The sequence below is a fragment of the Rousettus aegyptiacus genome, unplaced genomic scaffold, assembly GCF_014176215.1.
Source record: "Rousettus aegyptiacus isolate mRouAeg1 unplaced genomic scaffold, mRouAeg1.p scaffold_m13_p_10, whole genome shotgun sequence".
In the NCBI taxonomy this organism is placed as follows: Eukaryota; Metazoa; Chordata; class Mammalia; order Chiroptera; family Pteropodidae; genus Rousettus; species Rousettus aegyptiacus.
Window position 1 is genome coordinate 19,943,245 of NW_023416285.1, and position 21,826 is coordinate 19,965,070.

Sequence of the window (21,826 nt, forward strand, 5' to 3'; positions counted from 1 at the left end):
ATTGGGCAATATATAACTGACATCTATTGTTTTAATTTTTCTTTATACTCTCGGGGGGGTACTCAAGGGAGAATCCAAGGTAAAAATTCTAAAATCATAATTTAGCCTTTGAGAGCTAGTGTTTGCCTTCACCATTTCATAGTAAAAGATACTTTTCTCCATTCTCCCACCCCCTGCCACCTGTAACACCTAATAATACTCAGATATTTTAGGCCAAGTCTTATACTTTGCTTATATCTCACAATAACTATCTCTCTGGAAGCACAGAACCCTAATAGTTATGAAATTTTATGTTTATGTAAAGAATAAAAATATACAAAATGAAAGTTTCTGTACCTAAGGGAATATTAATTATAAAACAAGAAGGTAAATAAAATGAAAGCCACAGAGGACTATGTCATCCACAATGTATTAAAACAACTAGTGGTTTAGACCAAACCCCCTGATAACATTGCCCTAATCAGGCTGCAGGTACTCAAATATATATCAAAAACCCAAAGTTTCAGAGACGCTAAGATAAGATATAACTATAAAATGTTGGAGAACATAGACATATTATTTATGAAGTGCCATTGAAGAAAACATGCCAGACATTTCAGGTAAACAGAACTTCACATGGGTAATTCAAGTTAAAAGGTTTACAAGAACCTGCCCTTGTCTGCATCACAACTATGTTTAGGGTCATCATATTCAAATTGTGTAGGACAAGACCTGAACTGTCCCGTAATGATTTCATCTCAGCTGAGGTAAAATTCCAACATATAAATAATATATACATATATTACCTTTCATATTTATCAGCACTCTTGAATCTTCATCATTATTCTTTGGAAATGGCCCAAAAACCCCAAAATTTTCTATAAAAATAAATACCGCAGTCACATATAAGTAAAAGCCAGCAATATGCAGCAGATCTAAGAGGTATATTCCATTGCAATTTTAATGCATATATCAGTACCTATGTGACTAAAACACAATATAAATTTCACTTTAATTTTGTATTATTTGTTAATTGCATACCACTATGAAAAAAACTAAACTCGGCACCATATTTTATAATTGTAATTATTGCCTTGAAATTGCCTAATTCACTTACCAGAAAACTATTAATCACTCACAGTATGGTTATCAAATCAGAAAATATGAAAGTAAGGAATTTAGTCAAGCTCAATTGTATGAAGAGAGCCTAAATTGTAATCCCAACTTCATATGTCAAAACTCTTCATTTTCTGATAAAACTAAATGATAGTTTATCCTTTTTACCCTTTTGGTTGGTTTAAATTTTTTTAACAAAACAACTTATTTGATTTGGGGAAGCTTTTTATTTTCTCGAATTGATTATTTTTTTAACACATTTGGACAGGAAGGATCTTAAGATGGTAAATTTCTAACTAACGCTCTAAATTATGAAAATGGCAACTGTGTCAACATGACCTTTTGTAAATGTAAAAAATTTTAAATACTGATTTTTTAAATATTCATCAACCTGTAACATTTTCAGTATAGTCTCTAATCCATAGAAGAAAATTTTCCTCTGAAAGAATTCAAGATATAATGCAAAACACTCGGGAAAAAGCAACCATGTCTGACCATTTATTCCACCTTTTCCCCATGGGTCCTTGAATTCTTCTCATGGCTGCTACAACTGTTGTTTACTATATATTTTAAAAAGCACAACTATCCTCACATACTTATTATTATTATTATTTTTTTAGGTGAGGCAATCCTTGGCTGACATCACAAATTGCAAGGACCTTGTCAGTTTACAATACCTTATTTACTTACTTACTTACTTACTTACTTACTTATTTATTTGTTTGTTTGTTTGTTTTATGCCTACAGCACCTGGTCTTCCTAGGCAATCTCCCATCCAAGTACTAACCAAGCTTAAAAAATTTTTAAATGATATTTTGTTCCATCGATGAGGCTTTATTTAAGTAACATTCCCTTAGCTTCCCTGTGATTGTTCCCTTCTGTCCCATTTATATTCATGAAGATTCCCACACTGCAAAATATCAAGAGTTAATTCAGCAGACAACCTGAAATCTTTTATGTGGACCTCAACAGCTTCTAGGTGGCTATGAATACCTCTTTAAGCAGTTCAGGGTTTTACTACATCTATATAGGCACAAGCCCGTGCAGGGTAATAACAAGATAATTGGCTCACAGTGTCCAACCCATAGATGGCAAAGAAAATTGTAAAAAGAACAAGTTCTGAATGGCATCGATCTTGGTTGACTCTCTTGTATTTCGATATAATCTTATTGGCCTCTTGAAACTAGTGCCGACATCAAGATTCTTCCTCTATGTCTGTGGACACTTAGAGTTTCAGGGTAAAGTAAAGAAGAGAAAAACAAGTCTAGTTCAAAAATATTAAGAGATTTTGACAACTTTGTATGTATTGGTGTCAAATTAGTAGCAAATTAAACCCTAGTGAAGGCTAACTCAAAGAGAAAGCTATTGCTAAAACTTTAAATTTAACCATGACTATCATGATCATATCTTCAAAAATCTACCTAATTCAATCTTACCTCCTGTCACCATAAGAACCAATATTCTATAATGAGAAATATCATTCTCAATAAAAAAGGCAGGGAGAATCTTTGTAGAAAATGTTTTCCTCTGATCCTTCTTGAGAGATGGAAAATATGTATAAATAGAGTGGTGTTAAATCCACTTACAAAAAAAAAAAAACAATAAAAAACATGTCAATAGTCAAAATAATTAGGTTTAAGTTTTAGGTGATTTAAATGTATTATCTCATTAAATTCACATCCATTATCTGTGGCATTTTATAATATAGAAAAATAAGGCACAGAAAATAAGTCTAAACATTTGTGACAGCGTGGACAGACCTAGAGTGTATTATACTAAGTAAAAGGTCAGACAGAAAAACAAATGCTATATGATTTCACTTATATGTGGAATCTAAAAGTTAAAATAAATGAACAAACAAAACAAAATAGAAACAAACTCATAGATTCAGAGAATAAATTAATGGTTGCTAGATGAGGGAGGGGATGGATAAAAAAGGTGAAGGGGATTTGGAAGTATAAACGACCAGTTATAAAATTAATAATGAGGATATAAAGTGCAACATTGGAAATACAGTCAATAATATTGTACTAACTTTGCTGAAACTAATAGAATATTGTATGTCGTATATAATTTAAAAATAAAAATTTAAAAACAAAAGGAGAACAGGCCTAAATTGATTACTGCAGGTAATAAATGACAGAGAAAGAGAGAGGGAGGAAAGGAGAGAGAGAGAGAGAAAGAGGAATATAGGCACTTCGAATCTAGGCAATGTATTTTTAACTATTAAGTTAATCCACCTGTTAAGATCCATTTTTTATTCAACATGTGTAATATCTTCCAGTCACCATATGAGACAATAGAAATAAGGTAGTGAATAAAAGGGATTTTGAAAACAAATGAAAAAAAAAACCTACAACAAACCCTACTTCATTGATCCTTTTATTTTTAAGAGTGAATCAATATAATTAACAAGTAAAATATATTTTATTTTAAATCAAGACAACTGTATGGAGAAAAATAAACCACAGAAAGCAAATACAAAATTCCCAGGACATATGTGCTGGAGGTTTAAACAAGTAGACAGTAAAAAAAAGTCAGATTGATTATGTTTGCGAATGAGGAAAACTATTTTATCAACAATTTACAAAATGATTCAGAGGAAAAAGTTAGAATGTGATTCAGAAGAGAAAGTTTGCATTTAGAAACATTTTAAAAAAATAAAGTAAAATTTTTGGAGTAGCTTTCAACTAGAAGAAACCGATCAGCTGGGAATTCTCCAGAAAATATTAAAGACCAGCCAGAAGATGTCATGCTTAGCTATTGTTTTGTTTGTCTGTTTGTCTAATCTCAGGATCTGAAGACTGAAAACTAAGTTTATTTTGGAATACTGTGTGGCTTCTACTGCTTTAATTTTAGAAAATAATTAGACTTCTTTACTTATGCACAATGCTTCCAATAATTGTATAGGAATGTAAAATGTGCAAAATTTGAATAACACAACTATAGCTTATAATAGTCATGCTCGGGGAAAAGTGAGACTGGTTGATTCTGAAGTAATACTAACACATGACACCTAGAAAGGTTACTCATCATCTATCTATATACATGTCATCTATATACCATTTGCTTCATTAATGATGACATTTTATGAACTGCTTGAATTTTGAATCTCTGAATTCAAGAATTAATGATAATACCAATCACTAGTTAGAGTCTTTTAAATGTTTTGGTGTTTGCTTTTTGTTACACTGTGGCCTTCATTCTTTAAATCTATGGGTAGTTGATAGCCTACTAAAGAGAAAAGATTGTTTAGGTAGTACATCAAACCACTAGAATAGAGGATCATTATTAGTAACATTAGATCTCTGATACAGATAGCTCTGAAATTAAGATCATGTGGTCTTCCTCCATATATTCAGAATGTGACTTTATCTTCTTATATTTAAAGAACTTACATATTTATATAAGTAAATATAAGTTAACTTATATTTAAATTCACTCTATGATCACAAACCAACATTTTTGAATTTATTTGTCTTCCATACCTAATTTTCAACGATCATCTCCATTTATAAATCATATTATCAAAAACAATATGTTAAATATTTTTCATTAATTATAGTTTTGTTTTTGAAATAAAGAAAGAGAGGTCGATCTGTAAAGGTGATTGTGCAGCTTACAATCTGGGCAAATAATATGAATTCTCTTTTCTCAGGAAAACTTTCCATGTTACTATGTTTTCTACAAAATTGATGTATTTGGCTACGTAGCTAAAATGAACAGTAATGCAGTGTTTATCGCACGCTAGGTGTTATTCCTAAAAATAACTATGTTAACCTATTTAATGCTAACAACCAACTATAAAGGTAGATACTATTACTGTTGCTGCTCTTCATTTTAGAGAAGTGAGACATGGAGCAAATACATAATTTATTGGAAGTCCTCTACTTAGAAAGTAGAAAACTAGGAATCTCCCCAAGTAGTGTGATTCCAGAATATGCACTCTCATTAACCAGCGCACCTTCATGGTACTTCAAGTACATGTAATCATTTATTTAACCAATTACCTATTTATACTTGGTGGTTCTAAAATTTTTGAAGTAGTAAAATAACACCACACTGAGCATTTTAGTAACACAGTATTTTTACTCATCTTTTATTATTTTCTGAGGATATAATAGTATACAATAAATTTTAATACATAAAACATTTCTTTATTTAAATTACCCTCCATAAAAGTTTTATAAATATGTTTTCCCCTTAAATATGTCTGAGTTCTGATTTCTTTCCATCTATGATAGTATTGTACACATTTCTCTTTCAAAGGAATTTAAAATTAAGCGTTGTTTCACTTGTGTGGAGCCTCTTATTAACAGATGCCACACATTATAAAAACGTGGTGCCTGCCCCGCAAGCCTCAAGCTTTCCCCATCCAGCCTTTGTCTGATCTTTGCCTCTTGTCGAGGCCACCAAGTCAGGGCTGCGGCAAGATCACGCTCAAGGCAAGGGAGGATGAGGGTGGGGCAGCACACCTAAGGCCTTCTCTGATCTTTACCTGGAGCTCTTGCTACAGAAGCACAACCACTTGAATACCATGACTGAGGACACGTATATCAATGGGTCTGCTGCCCCCCAAGTAGCCCTTCCCATTCTAGGGGGTGACTCATGCAGTTGGAGAAAGTCACAGAGAAGCCTGTGGGAATCATCTGACGCTGAAGAAAAGTAGTCCTGTACAGTGGCAAGAATTCTTCATGGTGGCATGATCTACAGACTAGAAATCAGTAGCACAAATGTGATGAGTCGCTCGGTAGATCAGCTGTAGAAGGCAATGAAAGAAACCAAAGGAATGATCATTCTCATTAAAAGTAATTCCCAGCACTAACTTTCCTGCACTACAGATGTTCATGAGAGCGCAGTTTGACTATGATCCCCCAAAAGGACGATCTGATTCCTTACAAGGAGGCTGTGGGACTGAAGTTTGTTACTGGGGACATTATCTTCAGATCATCAACAAAGATGATAGTAACTGGTGGCAAAGGCGGGTGGAAGACCTCTTAAAGGAGTCAGCAGGATTGATCCCTTCTCCTGAGCTGCGGGAATGTGAATGGCAAGTATGGATCAGTCTGCTCCAGGCAAAGCTCTGAGCTTCATTTCCTTTGGAAAGAGCATAATGACAAGTGTCTGGCCAAGCACAGTCAAATTTTTGACCATTTGTGTATTGTTTTCCAAGAAGAAGTAATTCTACTGTCCGCATTCAAGAGAAAGATGCTAATGCTGACCCGAGCCAGTGGTGTGTCGCAGCCACATTAAGAATCCCTTTCTGAGCCCGGATCCAGAGAAGTTCGCATCCCCTGCTCCATGTACAACACCCTGCCCAAAAAGACTGAGATGGACCAAAAGGTCACTACCTCATCTCTGCGGAGGGGGTGACGAGGACGACTCCGCCAACGAGTTCTTGGATTTTGGCAACTCCCTGGTCAACATGTTTGGCACCCTATTAGAAACAGTGCACCAGATTCATCATCAGGACAGGACCGCCATCCTTGACCAGCCGCTGGAGATTGTTCACACCGCAGAACTTTCACCTTTCCTGTGTTTATAGCACCTCCTGACCAGGGCACTCACGGAAGCTCTGCAGCAGCTGCAGCAGGACTCGGAACTGCCAGTACTCCCTCTACTCTGATCTCTCACTGGTCAATAATGGCCTTGGTGAAACCCTTGAGAAATTGCAAGAAACCTTTGACCAGGCATGCAGTTCTCTGCAGCGAGTGCCTGTCTCCTGGGTTTACTAAGCCTGTAGAATAGGAGAAACCACTGTATACTTTTCTTTAGTGTTTGGAAATGCATTCCCCTTGTTTTAGGACCATCGGGGTTGCTCCAGAATTTCGTGTCAGCTTCCAGCTCTGTGTATCTATCCTAATTAGGCCAGTGGGTGTCAGTCTTGTTTAGACTCCCCAAGGGCTGAGCTCTGGTTTTCCTGATATATGGGGCCCCATTGATCAGGATTTCAAAAGGATCTCTGGAAACTGGGGGCGGGGGGGGGGGGTGGGGGGGGGAGGTCAGAAGTAACTGCTAATCAAAGATCGCACACATGGGAAGGAAAAGCAATAGATTCTGTCCCTCTAAAGCCCGTGCTCTTTCATTTTAACCACACTGGGCATTTTGTTTGTCTTTAATTTGGAAAAAGAAAAAAAAAATTTAACTGCACCTTTCTAAAATGCCAAATGAAACAGTTGTGCAATGGGATGTCTGCTCTAGGAAAACCCTCAAAAGCAATGAAAATATTGCTGTTGAAATACAAAACAAAACAAAACAAACAAAAACAAAAAAAACAAAAAACCCACCACCCCTTTGTGGTTCATTTTCTCTTTGGATACAGTCTTGTCCCCTGCAGAGGAGCATGGTTATGAACAGAAACAGCATTTTCTAAAATACTGACTTACTTGGAAGGTAGTAAGAAGCTCACAAAAGAACGGATGCTTAGAGAGCAGTGGAAGACTGTTATATTTTTCTATTCATGGTAAAGTTAAGTGTAGGACAGAGGAATGGCAAGTGATTTCCATTGTGTGACTGTGTAGGAGGATGTGGAAAGACAGCAATTTCAAACTTCTCACCTACTTTAAAGAAAAGATACAGAACATTCTGAAATTTCCCTTGTGTTGGAAAGAATAAGAAAAAAAGTTAAATATTAATAATAATCATCATGGCTCAGCAAGGACACACAAGGCTTCCTGTCAAAAGTAGAAATAACAAACTTAAAATTGTTTAGATAGTACAATTGCAGATTGTATAGAATCAATTAATCAGTTTCCTTCTGTTTTAAGGTTTTTTTTTTGCACATTCACGTTGCCACTTTTGTTTAATGTTTAAATTTTTTTCCAAGTAGGTTAGATATAACTCTGCATACGTAAAAAGTATGTCATCTGTTCTCCACACACTATAAGGATGTCTATGTAAATACAAGTTATCTTCAAATGCATGTTCAGGCAAGTTAAGTTTGATGCTGAATGCATATTCATATCTTCCCATGTATACCATGAATATTCATTTGTCTGCCATATAGATATTTTTCTCTCTTAAAAGTCAGCCCATCCCACAGGACCAAGTAACTTTTTCCAAATATAAACGAACTGATGAGCTTTTTTTTTAGTCTTTTCTGGGGCCAGGCAGGGATCGATAGTAGTTTAGTAGCATTTAGTAAAATCTTCCAACTAGTTTTATGGTAGAAATATATCCATATTCTTCATTCTTTCACAATATTTATTAGGTTTCTATTTATATTATGTCCAAGTCTTTCTATCAGGCTTGGGACATAGGATAAGGCCATCAAGGATCTTCTAGGTGTTGAAGAAGAGAGACAACCATATATTTGTGTCTATGACGCAGGGTTAGAAGAAATCATTAAAGCTGTTGGTGGGTGAATAATAGGGAAATTTCACACAGCAGGATGTGTCTAAGTAGGTTAGAACAAGGTCGAATGGACATCCAGGCACAGATTTTAAAAAATGTGAAAGAAAACTGAAAAGGTATGTCCACTGGAGACAGCTAAGTGCTTTTAATAGGATTAGGCTGAGGAAGAAGGGGTAATAAGGTCAGAGAGACATACATTTTAAATGCCAGGAAAAAGAACTGGGGCAAGGGCAGAAGGATGAGAAGTGTACTCTGTGCGAGGAGCAAAAAATGAAATCATGTTTGTCATGATTCATGCCTTTCATATATATTGATGAGTGGTAAAGAAAGTGCATGCTCACATATAGAAGAGGTGATTTTTTAAGTAAATAAAATGTCAACCATATATAAAATAATTGGAAATATCTAATGACCCAGTTTTGTCCTGAATAGAATAAATTGCTTTTCTTAAATTCTATAAAATGTGTGTCTAACAAGATGATGAAAGCCCTCAGATACACCTATTTTTTTATTTCCAAATTAATAAGGAAAATATTGCTGAGAACATTACATGGGTATGAAAAATACTCTGAAGGTAATAAACTCATGAATACATACTAGACCGTAGAGTGCAATGCAATGAATTTTCATTTGTGTCTTATAGAATCTTATTCCAACATCTTCCATGTTCTGAAAAGGGCAATTACACAACAGATAACACTTCTGTGAACCTAAATAAAAGAGAATATTTTAATCTCCAGAGTAAATGTTTAGATTTATAGAACTCACAAATCATTTAGCACCAGATTTTAAACAGATTGTAATTAGTTTTTTTTTCCTTGTTGAGGTAAGATAGATCCCCTGTTTACTTTCAAAAATGATATATGTGACATAAATGCATCATAGACATAAAGCCAAAAGGTAAACTAGAGGGGTCTCTCTCAGTTTCAGATGATAAATCATCGCCAAACCTGAATTCTGGGGCAGTAATTTTTTTTCTTAAAATTTCATAAAAATATATATTCTATCATGAAACTAGAAAACAGATATAACATATGGCAGAATACACATATGCATATGATAGAATACATATGTATATACATATAATCTACTATATTCAATCACAAAACAAGAAGGCAGCAACAACACCAAACTAGTGACTATGAATACCAGCACAGTGGAATTTAGACCCGAAATAAGAAAGGACATTGGATGTTTGAGGAAAAAAATATTTACTGCCACAGCAGCCAGGCTCGATGTTGATTTCTATAACACTCTACTGTATCAAAATGTTCTATCTATTATATACTTTATATATATACTTTTTCCTCTTTCTTTGTCCCTCTTTAAATCTCCTTCTGCTTTTATAGGTGTGTGTGTCTGCACGCGCGCGTTTGTGTGTGCATGCGCGCACACATGAAGAAAATACCATCTCCCATAAATCTAGTGAAAAGCAACAAGCCAAACCTATAGGCATGAAAAAAAAAAAAAAACGTAATATGTGGAAAAGACTCATATGCACACAAACATTCAATATTTAGACTCATTTGGGTGAATTTCAGGATAAAAAGTGTCCTAAATACACATATTATATTGTTGCTTTTTTCTTATTAATGCCAACATTCCTTGTCCAAATCTGGCTACACCTTTCCTGCTGGAAATTTCTCACTAGATACTGCCTATTCAGCTACCCCCTATCATGTTTTCCATGCTATATTCATCTTTTCTTTTCTCTGTCTTAAACTATCTGACTCTGATAAGAAGATTCTTTTTCCACAGGAAAAAAAATATGTATTAAAGTAATTTTTTTCTTCTTTTGTCAAACAAAGATTTTCTCATTTAAGATAAATTATTTTATAATTTATTTAATTAATATTTGTCCCCACTGTTTATTCTGTATTCAAAAATGTTTTTACTTTTCAGCCCTATGTCAGGCACTATGTAAGCAATTGCAGAGAAATTGCTAAGCCTAATCAACGTAGAGTCTAGCCAAACATTTTCCTACCTCCTAAACAGCAACACTGGACTAAATATGCTTGCTGCAGTGTTCATAGTGGAATGGTCATCACTCTTTGCCAATGCTGTGCATCTCAGTTCTTAGGACAAAATATGAAATAACTTCCTATTTCTAAACTGCACTGCCTAATACAGCAGCTACTAGCTACACAAAACTCATTAAGTCTAAATAAAAATTAACAAAATTTATATAAAATATTATTTTCTTAGTAACACTGGCCCTCTTTTAAGTGCTCAGTAGTCACATGTTAGACAGCACATCCGTAGAATATCTCCATCATTATAGTTTTATTGGACAGTGGCATTCTATAATATATGTGTCAAGGGATTATCTTATAATTTAATAAAATTTCTTTTTCTTTTTTTCTACTATGAGTATAGATTAGTGAATCCTTCTGAAGCCCTTTAGAAAATGAAAGAGAAACAAGTTTACACCCAAATTTTAGTCAATACATTTCTTTTTTCTTTTTTGTTGTTATAGAAATAATTATTTTCTGAGTCAGTAGGTGTTTTGTTTTTTATATTCCCTCTTAGGTGGATCTCAAAATAGACTTCATCCATGTGTTAGTGTTCAATTTGATTTTTGTATATTGACTGTTTTTGAATTAAAGCATGTTGTGAATTAAAACATGTTTTGTACTTACAGTTTTCTTAAATTCAATGTTACTGAAAAATAAAAGTGAAGCTATTGATGTTTTCCACTACTGAATCACAGATAATTTTATTAAGCTTTATGTAATTTAGGAAAACTAATTTTGCTTATATCCTAACTGTTCCATTCCCAAATCCACAAGAGGGGAAAAAAACCTTTTGCTATCTTCTAGAGACAAGTATTTGAAAGTGTGTTTTGTTTATTGAGAGGTAGATTGAAATTTGCTATAAACTGTTGTACACTGAGCCAATAAAAAAGTCTTCAACCAAAGGTAATATATATAAAATAATAGTAATAAAATAATAATATTTACCACCAAATTAGGCACTGCCCTAATGTTTTTACATAATTAGCACATATAATCATTTCAAAAGCCTTCTGATGATGATGATGATCATGATGATCATGATGATGAGAAAGGTAAAGAGAAGGGTAAAGCAGGATTAGAATATGATACTCTAACCAATCCTAATAAGGTTAGAAATTCTTTCACTACAGAAAGCATGGAAAGGTGAAGTAACAGAGCTTGAAATTAGAAGAAAAGGTTTGAATTCCAGCTCTGCTGTTTTAACACAATCATCACCACTTCAATGGTTGTATGTATGACCTTAGACAAGATACTGTGTTTTAATTCTTTATCTTTATAATAAATATATATTTATAAATATAAATTTATAATAAATATATATGATTATCAAAATGTTTAAATTTAACAAATTTAAAATCATGAGGAAACCAAAAAAAATTTAAGTAATCTTTTTTTTTTCCCACTCACTGATCTGTCGTTGTTGAGAAACATTCTCAAAAACTGTTTCCCTGCATATCTTACTTTTCCTTTACGTATTCAAATTCTAGCCTGCCATCAGCTGATTTTTTTAAATCTCATATATGTTTAATGATACTGGTCATGACTGCACAGGCTGAGTGCTGTACAATGCTCATGAATTCCCCATTCACAGGGATACAACCATATGATGTGGCTGGGGTATATAAATTTGTCTGGATGTATTTAAAATATGTCCACCTTCAATACTCCCTACTGTGATATAGATTAAAAACTTAAAGCATATGTTTAGAAAATATGTTATTGGTTATTGATTCACAGAAAAACATAACTATATAAAATTGGAACATGTTTCTTTTACTATAATCTGGAAAATTTTTGTCTTCATTCATCATGTCCCTAGGCATCTACAAACAACTTCACATTTTATCTGTGTTAAAATTAAAATAATATTGTTGTTACACTAATTTATTACATATGTGTTGTGAGATTATTTGCCCTTGTGTGAACTAGATTTGAATTATATTACATGTGTGTAAAATGGCTCCACTAGTTAAACCTCAGAAATGTAAACAACCTGTTTTACTGAACTGAAAATGTTTACCCCAAGAGTGGAATTGTTTTGACCAAGAGTGATAACCAGACACCCATGCGCCTGGCTGATAAGACACTGAAGACGTCACCGCTACACATAAAATCTCGAGGACTCTCTGCCTGAATGAAAACACTCTCTCTGTCTCACAGAGCATGTCTCTCCATCCCTTGATTTCCTTCTTGGCCAAAGACTCTGTCCATCCAAACGAGAGGCCTCTTTGCCGATCGATGGTTGATCGACTGGCCATTGACCCAGTGTTGATACGGCACCATTACTGCTCACTGTGTGTCTGTCTCAGCCAGCATGGCCGGGTGGTCTGCTAGGACCGAAAACCATCAGGGTCTGGTATGAATAAACCCTAGCATGCTTGCAATCTTATTTGTGTGTCTGCATCCTTACTTAGTTGTTGTCTTGCTGGGCTCTTCATATTTAAGTATATTAAGCAAAGTGCTATCATGGGTTTGAACTGGCTTAAGGGCCTTAAGGAACAAGCGAAGCCACCTGTGCTTAAGTCCAAGAAAGAGAGTGACTTGACAATTGTGAACTAGAGCAATGATTGTATCATCATGACATTATACTAAATATTTTCATGTATATGATACATTTTAGGTAAACAACAAACTAACCCCAGTTTGCATTTTATAAAGTCACCTGTCATTTTTATTTAACATTAGAACATGTTTTTAAGTACCACCCCATTTCTTAAAATCTGCCAAAAGAGACATAAAGCACGCAAACAAACAAAAAACAGCACCAAGTTCACACAATTTTTATTAGAGAGATTAATTTCTACATCTTACTGTGTTCATGAGCTTTGAGGAACAGAGGGTATAAAATATCATCCACACGCAACTAGGTATAGCCAAGATTCTTATGTACTTCAAAAATACACTTTTCTATGTCTTTTCATTATCTCAAACATTGAGTTGACTTGGGAATATTTAAATTGGAAGGGGACATAGAAGTGAAACGGTTCATTGCTTTTATTGTCCAGATAGAGAAACTGGAGTCTAGAAAATTTAGTGAAACTCTGTCAGAAGCATGACAAACTGAGAATCTATGTCTCTAAAATCCATTTCTGCTCAAATGTGGTGCCTCCCTCAAAAAAAAAAAAAAGAAATATAAAGGCCTGAAGTTCTGGCCTATAGCTCTGAGTGCATTTATATACAGGCAAGAGAAATTTTTCTTAGCTGTATCGGGAAAACAGAACAGGCTAATTATACAATATAATTAATTCTATTTTTCTTCAGGGCATTCACATAACTTAGGGGCTACTTTGAATTCAAAAGAACTATCTATTGTCATATTTCCTTGTAGATTTATTAAACCTAAGACAATTTTTTCCATGAACATAGCTCTATATGCCATCTGCTGTAAAATAGCCATATATTTTTAAGGATGTCTTTCAATGCTTAAGTTCTTCTGCTGTTTGTACTTCCATCTGTTATTTAAAAAACCACTAACATCTCTTACATAGAAATATATCTATATCGAGGATAAACTTCTTGTCTTCATATAAGGAAAATTCAATAGTAGTCTTAAATAGTCCATATAGAAATATACAAACTAAGGAATTTGTCTTGCATATGGAAATGGTTAAATGGCTTAGATTTATGGGATTTAACTTTTGTTTTGTAAATGTAATACAATATTTCCAGAAAGTCAGTACCATATGATGGGTAAGAGCATCAACGCTGAGGTCAATGTTGTAAAATTCAAATCTCAGCCCTATTCCTTATGAACTGTTTGAACTTGGGCAAGAAATATATCCTCTGTGAGCCTCAGTTTCCTTATCGGTAATATGGAAATAGTGCAATAGTCCATCCGATCTGTGATTTTGCTTTTCATAGTTTCAGTTACCTTTGGTAAACTATGGTGCAAAAATATTAAATGGAAAATTCCAAAAATAATTAATGTTTTAATTGCATGCTGTTCTGAGTAGCATGATGAATTCTCCTGCCATCCTGCTCCATCCCATAACACAGGGGTCCCCACCTCCCAGGTCGTGGACCAGTACTGCTCAGTGGCCTGTTAGAAACTGGGCCACCCTGCAGGAGTGAGAGAGCGAAGCTGTCTTTGCAGCGGCTGCCCACTGTTAGCATCACCACCTCAGCTCCACCTCTGATCATCAGGCATTGGATTCTCATTGGAGCACTGGTCTCTGGTGCCAAAATGGTTGAGGATTGCTGGATGTAAATCATCTCTTTGTCCGGCATATTCATGCTGTATGGGCTCCTCATCCATTACTTAGTAGACATCTTGGTTATCAAAAATAGAGAATGAATCCACATTCACCTAACTTTTCCTTTAAACCAACCCAGAATAAAGGGTTCAATAAGCTTTAGTGCAATTGTCACAATAACCAAAATACAAAGCATGTAGACATCTTCATATATATATATGTAAATATATGTGTGAAAATATATGTGAAAAAATATATAACATATTTATAATTACATTAACACTAAATATTAATATATGTTTTTAATATCATATATTTATTTAACTATATTACATATTAATATATTTTTAAATTATTATTTTAATTATATTTATGTGTATGTGTATGTGTGTGTGTGTGTGTGTGTGTGTGTGTGTGTGTGTGTATTTGGGATTGTTTTGGTATCACAAGTTTCCTTCTGGAGAGGGGACACGTAGTTAGCGAGGGGCAGGAATGTGACACATCAGACAGAGCCCTGCTGTTTTGGAGTTTGGTGTCTAGTCAAGAGTATATGATGTTTACTCACATCAAGGAATCTAGTAAAACCCTACAGGATCTTGACTGCATGCTTTATTACAAGAATCTAAATTTCAATGAGTTCGTTAAATATAAAAGATATTTTATGTGGCATTCAAGTCGGCATTGCCTCTCTATCCACCATACCAGATCCAGAAAAGAGCCTCTCTAAATTTATTCATTATTTCATTAGCTAGCAACTTTGATTAACTTAATAGGTCCCTAATTCCATTGGAATCTTCACAGATTCTTTTTATTCTGGAAGGAGAACTTCATTCTCTCTTCGGGCTCTTGACATTGAGTAATGAATTATTGTTTGCTTTCTGTACTCTAGGCACTACCCTTAACTTACCATCAAAAGAATACACAAGGGCATATATAATTTGATTTTAAATATGCTTGAAGAGAACAGTAAAATGCTATGTAATTAGTAATCCCTCAAAGTTTACAAAACCTTTGTAACCAGGCTATTACAAGAAGTAGTAATCAATTTTAATCATTTTAGAGCAAAACATAACACCCTCACCTACATGTACAACTACTCAACTTTCTGATTACCCGTATGCCAGAGGTAAAGAGAGCAGAGTCAAGATTGTATATTTTTATGATAAGCTTTTGGTTAAATTATGCTACAAATGCATAAAAACTTGCAGTTTAATGAGAATTTCAAACTAGAAAACAACTTATTATTATTATTATTTTATTGTTATTATGGTTATATGTTAGAGGGGAAAAAGGCAAGGAAGATGACACCCTAGAAGCCTTATATATTCCAATACTTAATGTGATATTTTTATGTTTTCTCAGAGTTTCTGCAGAGGTCCTAGGTGCAGAAATTAATCCAATAGCTAACAAGTACCTCAGATTCTAACGTATGGCACTGCATTGCCTGTGTATGACATGTTAAAAAGTTATAGTACTGATTCTATCAGCATTTAAAAATCACTCACCTATAATAATTTAGAAAAGTCAAGGAGAAACTATATCTTTAGGAGACTTGTCAGTACTTTGCACACTATTTAAGCAAAAGGACAAGACGAGTTTCAAGATGAGAAGTTGATATATATCATACTAAGTTTGGGCAGCATGAGAACTCTATGAGGGCCTATCGCTAGATGATTATTAGTTCAGGATGGCAGGAGATCAGAGAGTCACAGGGGTCACTAGATTTGACCTGTGTTTCCATATATAATGGCAGTTTGAAAAGTTCATATTCAATGGATCAAAAATGGGCCATACAGAAGGAAGCTGGTTGCAGTTTTCTTAAAATAATATCTACCCAAGAGTCCTGTCAGAAGTTATAAATTGACCCAGCATTGCAGGGACCACAGGAAGCCAAAAACCTTAATGATGGAGTCATAAAATTCCAGCCAGAGGAGATATCATTGCGGTTTGAAGAATTGCATTTGTAGCTTCCCAGTAGGGGGTGGAGGATGAAATGAGTGGGATGTCTAATTAACACATGAAGTGTGTAGCAGACTTAAGATGGCAGAGGGGAGAAAATTCACTGTTGTTAAACTTTAAGTACTTTATTCTTATAATGGCCCACGTCGAGCTTTAATTAATGGAAATGAAGGCATTTGTATTTTTAAGAAGAATATGGCTAAGATACTGTCTATGGACAGGGAATGAACTAGTCTAGAGATCGGTTGTAGGGATAGATTTTAAAAGTTTCACAGTGAATAAGACTCCTTCTGTGGTTGCCATAACAAATGAACACAAATTTGGTTGCTTTAAACAATAGAAATTTATCCTCTTATAGTTCTAGTGGCTAGAAATTCAAAATCAAAGTTTCATCAAGGTTGGTTCCTTCTTGGTGGCTCAAGAGGAAAATCTGTCCCATGCTTCTCTCTTAGTTTCTGAGGATTGCCAATAATCCTTGGGATTTTGTTGTTTGTTTTCGGTTTGTGGCAGAATAATCTCTTCCTTCATCGCCATAATATGTTCCCTCTGTGTATTTTTCTAAATTATTTATCTTCTTGTAAGAACACCATCATTGGATTAAGGGACACAGTAATCCAGAATAACCTCTTTTTAACTTGATTACTTGTGCAAAGCTCCTATTTCTATATAAGGTGCCATGTATAGGTGCCATCCATATGTACATGAATATTTGAGGGAAACTATTCAACCCAGTATACATGTCAAGTATTGACTAGGAAGAATTTTGAAATAGATGTATATTGATTTCATGATTTTAACATAACTTCATTGTCTAACTTATAAAATTATATTTTCAGCATTTGGGTTTAGCTTGTTTTTTTTCATTATCATCATGAGCAGATAATTAAATTAATTGGGTGCCTAAAATTAGAATGGGGGAGGAGAAAAAAGATTTCACTTTAATGACTCTAAAATAAAGATACTGGAAGTGGTTCCATAGTGTAGTGTTAGCATGCCTGCTTTACACGTAGAAGGTCTTGGGTTCACGCCCCAGTGGAGCCACAATCCATGGTCATGCCACCCTGATCAAGCCCCATGTCTGATCTCAGAAACTAATTAGGGTTGGGCCTGGTTAGTACTTGGATGGGAAATAACCTAGGAAGAGCAGGTGCTGTAGGTATAAATAATAATAATTAATAATAATAATAATTAATGATACTGATAGTACTAATCACATAAGGTTAATGTGGTAAAAAAAATACAAGTATAGAATTTAGATAACTGTCTGAGACATAATAAACATTTACAATTGTTTTAATGTTAAACAAGCAAAGCAGAAGATTATTTTAATTGATTCCAAAGTATCTAAATAACTAAGTTTTTTTAGATAAAATAAAGAAATATTAATTATCTCTCATTCTGTTGTTTGGTCAATTTATATTAAGCACTATCATGTTATTCTACTTAGAAAAAAAATTCATTTAATTAATGTAATTTTAAGTTACATTTTATGGAATTAAAATTATGGAGATGCAAAAGATATATGACTATTATGTCATGTACAGGCATGACTCATTTTATTGTATTTCATTTTATTGTGCTTCACAAATATTGATTGCATTTTTTAAAAAAACTAAAGGTAAGACCTACCACCAGAAAAATGATCACGATAGCTTTATTGCGATACTCACTTTATGGCAGTTGGTCTGGAACTTTACCTGCAATATGTCTGAGGTATGACTGTGCAGCTTTTTCTAGTTAATGGCCAAAGACGGAAACAAAGCTGCAAAGGCTCTCTGCTCCATTATTTGATTTCAACTTCATTTCAACTTCACTCTTACTAGTGCATATGAACAAGTAAAACAATGAGAATACTTAGTCGTGGCCCATTTTAAAACAAATAAGATGTCATTTTCTGTACTTTCACGTGAAATATATATTTTACTTACCTGTATTATCTTTATATTTAAAGCAGACTGGCTTCTCTATGAATTATGATACACATATTTTTCAAAAATAGGATATATATGTATATATTTTTTCTTATTCAAAGTTGAAGAATACAGAGAAATATCAAGTGGATCCATTACATCAGTTAAGTTCTATAAAGCTTTGTATTTATTCATTGTGAGTCTATGAGGGTACAGGTTGAATTTTAAGAAACATAAACACACACACTAAAAGTATTTGACATCACTTCCACATTTTGCCTAATGTAGTTAGAAAAGAAAGCATAATTTTGAAAAATGAAGGAAAAGGTAACGGTGCTCTGCTATGGATATTTTTTTTTCCCTCTTACACATCTTTATTTCTCAATAGTGGTTACAGTAAAACTTTTCTGAATTAAAATAAATGACTAAAAGAATAATGATCTATCCAGGTTTAGTATGTTAAGAATTCAAAGGAGGATTGTTTAAAGCATAATTGGAACATTTGAAAATAAACATGAAAATTTGACTTTGGGGCACCTAAACTAAAAGCTGATCTAAGAAAATAAGTCTTTCTATATATTTGCATCTGTTTTTATTTTTTATTTTTCTGGGAGTGGGAGATATGTTGTTTTGTTTAATTTTAATTTGTCCAAGTAAATTAGTATTCTTATATACACTATAAGCTATGCTTTCTTTGTTTCTTCTTTTGACTGAGCTATACACATTTTTTCCACACTGGCTTGTGAATATCTTGTTGAGCTAGATACATAGATTTACTAGTACCTCTGTATGTCAGGGCTACTATAGAAATTAAGTTAATATATGAATATCCACAAATCACTCTTGGTAAATGCATGACAATGCGGTACGTGCTAGCATGTTTGTGTTTCCTCTTCAATACATATTCCTCACAGCTTAAATCATGCATCACTTATCCCAGTATCCTTAGTGTCTATCTCTATACCTGAACCATAGCAAATATTCATTGAATGTTTATTAGGAAAAGAAAGAATCATTAAATGAATGAATAAAGTAAATTCAGCCTTTAAGTAATCATCATCTTCCTATATTAATGGCTTTGCTATAAAAATAAGAATCTCTTTAAGTAAAGTTGTATTATATCTAGTTGTTATGGACCTATTTTTGACAAATGTATTTAATTGTATAAGAAATTCAATTTACTATAAAACATTGATTAAAATTATTAAGATATGTGTTCCTAATTTTTTAGTTAAGATGAGTCAAAATGATGTAGAAAATTATAGAAAATAAATTAATGTAAATTATAAAAAATAATGCATAGTGCACATGTCATTTGCTGCAAACTAGCACTCTGCAAGAAAAGAAAAAAAAGAAAACATGATGCTAAAAGAATCAGAAAGCCAGGCTAAATCAAAATGAAAGAGAAGGCACAAATTACTAATATCAGAAATGAAAGAGGGAACATCATTGCAGATCCCAAGGAATATTATGAGAAACTGTATGCCCATAAATTTGATAACAGATGAAATCGACTAATTTCTTGGAAGACAGAATCTTTCAAAACTCACACAAAAAGAAATAGACAAATCTGCATAGGCTTATCTTAAATAAAGAAATCAAATCAATACTTAATACTCAAAACAGAAAGCACCAGGCCCAAATGGATTCACTAATGAGTTCTATCAAACATTTAAAGAAGAAATTTTACCAATTCTCTACAATCTCTTTTGGAAGATGGGAGCAGAAGAAATACTCCTTAACTTAATCTATAAGGCCAGCATTATCTCAATATTGAAACAAGAAAAAAGGTTATAATAAATGAAAATTAAAGACCAGTATCTCACATTAATATAGATGTGAAAGTTCTTAATAAAATATTAGTATATCAATTCCAATGATAGAATTATCATTATGTAAAAAGAATTATATATCATAATCAATTTAATTTCTCCCTGATTAAAGGCTGGTTCAACATTCAATAATCAATATAATGTGGTTTAACATATCAAAAGCTAAAGAAGGAAAATCATATGCTCTTATCAATAGAGGCAGAAAAGACATTGGAAAATCCAACACACCTTCATGATAAAAACTATCAGTAAACTAGGAATGGAAGGGCACTTCTTCAACTTAACAGAATATTTTCAAAAGACCTATGGTTCACATACTTAAAAGTGAAAAAATTAGAGCTTTCTCACAAATTTAAAAAACAAAGCAAAAATATTGTCTCTCATCACTACTTTTCAATGTCACACCAGAAGTCAATATTAATGCAGTAAACGAAAAAGGAAATAAAAGGTATACAGACTGAGGAGGAAGGAATAATATTGTCTCTATTTGCAAATGACTTGACTGTCTACATAGAAATTTTAAAAGATTCAACAACTCTTAGAACGAAATAAACATTTATAGCAATGTTGGAAGAGAAAATTTTAATATACAAAAGTTAATTGTTTTTCTATATATCAGCAATGAACAAGTGGTATTTAAAAATAAAAACATAATAAAGTTTACATTAGCAACAAAAAATAAATACTTGGGTATAAGTCTAAAAAAATATATAGAGAAATCATCTATATGAAGAAAACTACAAAACTCTAATGAAAGAAATCAAATCTAAATACATGGAAATGTAGATAAGAAGACTCAATATTGCCAAAATGCCAGTTTTTCCAAACTTAATCTAGAGACTCAATACAGCCCCAATCAAAACAACAGAAAGTTATTTTATAGATAGATGTCGACAAATTTATTCTAAAGTTTATATGGAGAAGCAAAAAACCCAGAATAGCCAACATGTTTTGAAGGGCAAGATCAAAGTTTGAGGATAGACACTACTCAACTTTTAATGTAAAGCTACAGTAATAAGGCAGTATGGTATTGGTGAAAAAAATAGACAAGTAATTCAAGGGACCAGAAAAGGGATCCCAGAAATAAACAAATCGCTATAAATATAGTTAACTGATACTTGGGAAAGAAGCTAAAGCAATAGTGGAGCAAAGATAGTCTTTTGATACTGAAACATGTGCGCATTCACATGCAAAAGAATAAATACAGACAGAGGTCTTACATCCTTCACAAAAATTAACTCAAAATGAATGATAGACCTAAATGTAAAATGTAAAACTGTAAAACTCCTCTGTGATAACAGAGGAGAAAATCAAGATGACCTTGACTTTGTCAATGACTTTTCAGATACACCAAAGATATGATTCAGGGGAAAAAAAGTAACTCATAAATTGGACTTGCTTAAAATTATAAACTTCTGCCCTGGGAAAGACACTGTCAGACAGGAAGCAAATAGTTACAAAAGACATTG

At 33.4% G+C, this 21,826-nt stretch overlaps 1 pseudogene; it reads left to right on the forward strand.

Moving 5' to 3' along the window:
- Positions 1-5,632: 5,632 nt before the first annotated feature.
- On the forward strand, positions 5,633-6,830 carry LOC107500173 (annotated as a pseudogene).
- Positions 6,831-21,826: the final 14,996 nt, after the last annotated feature.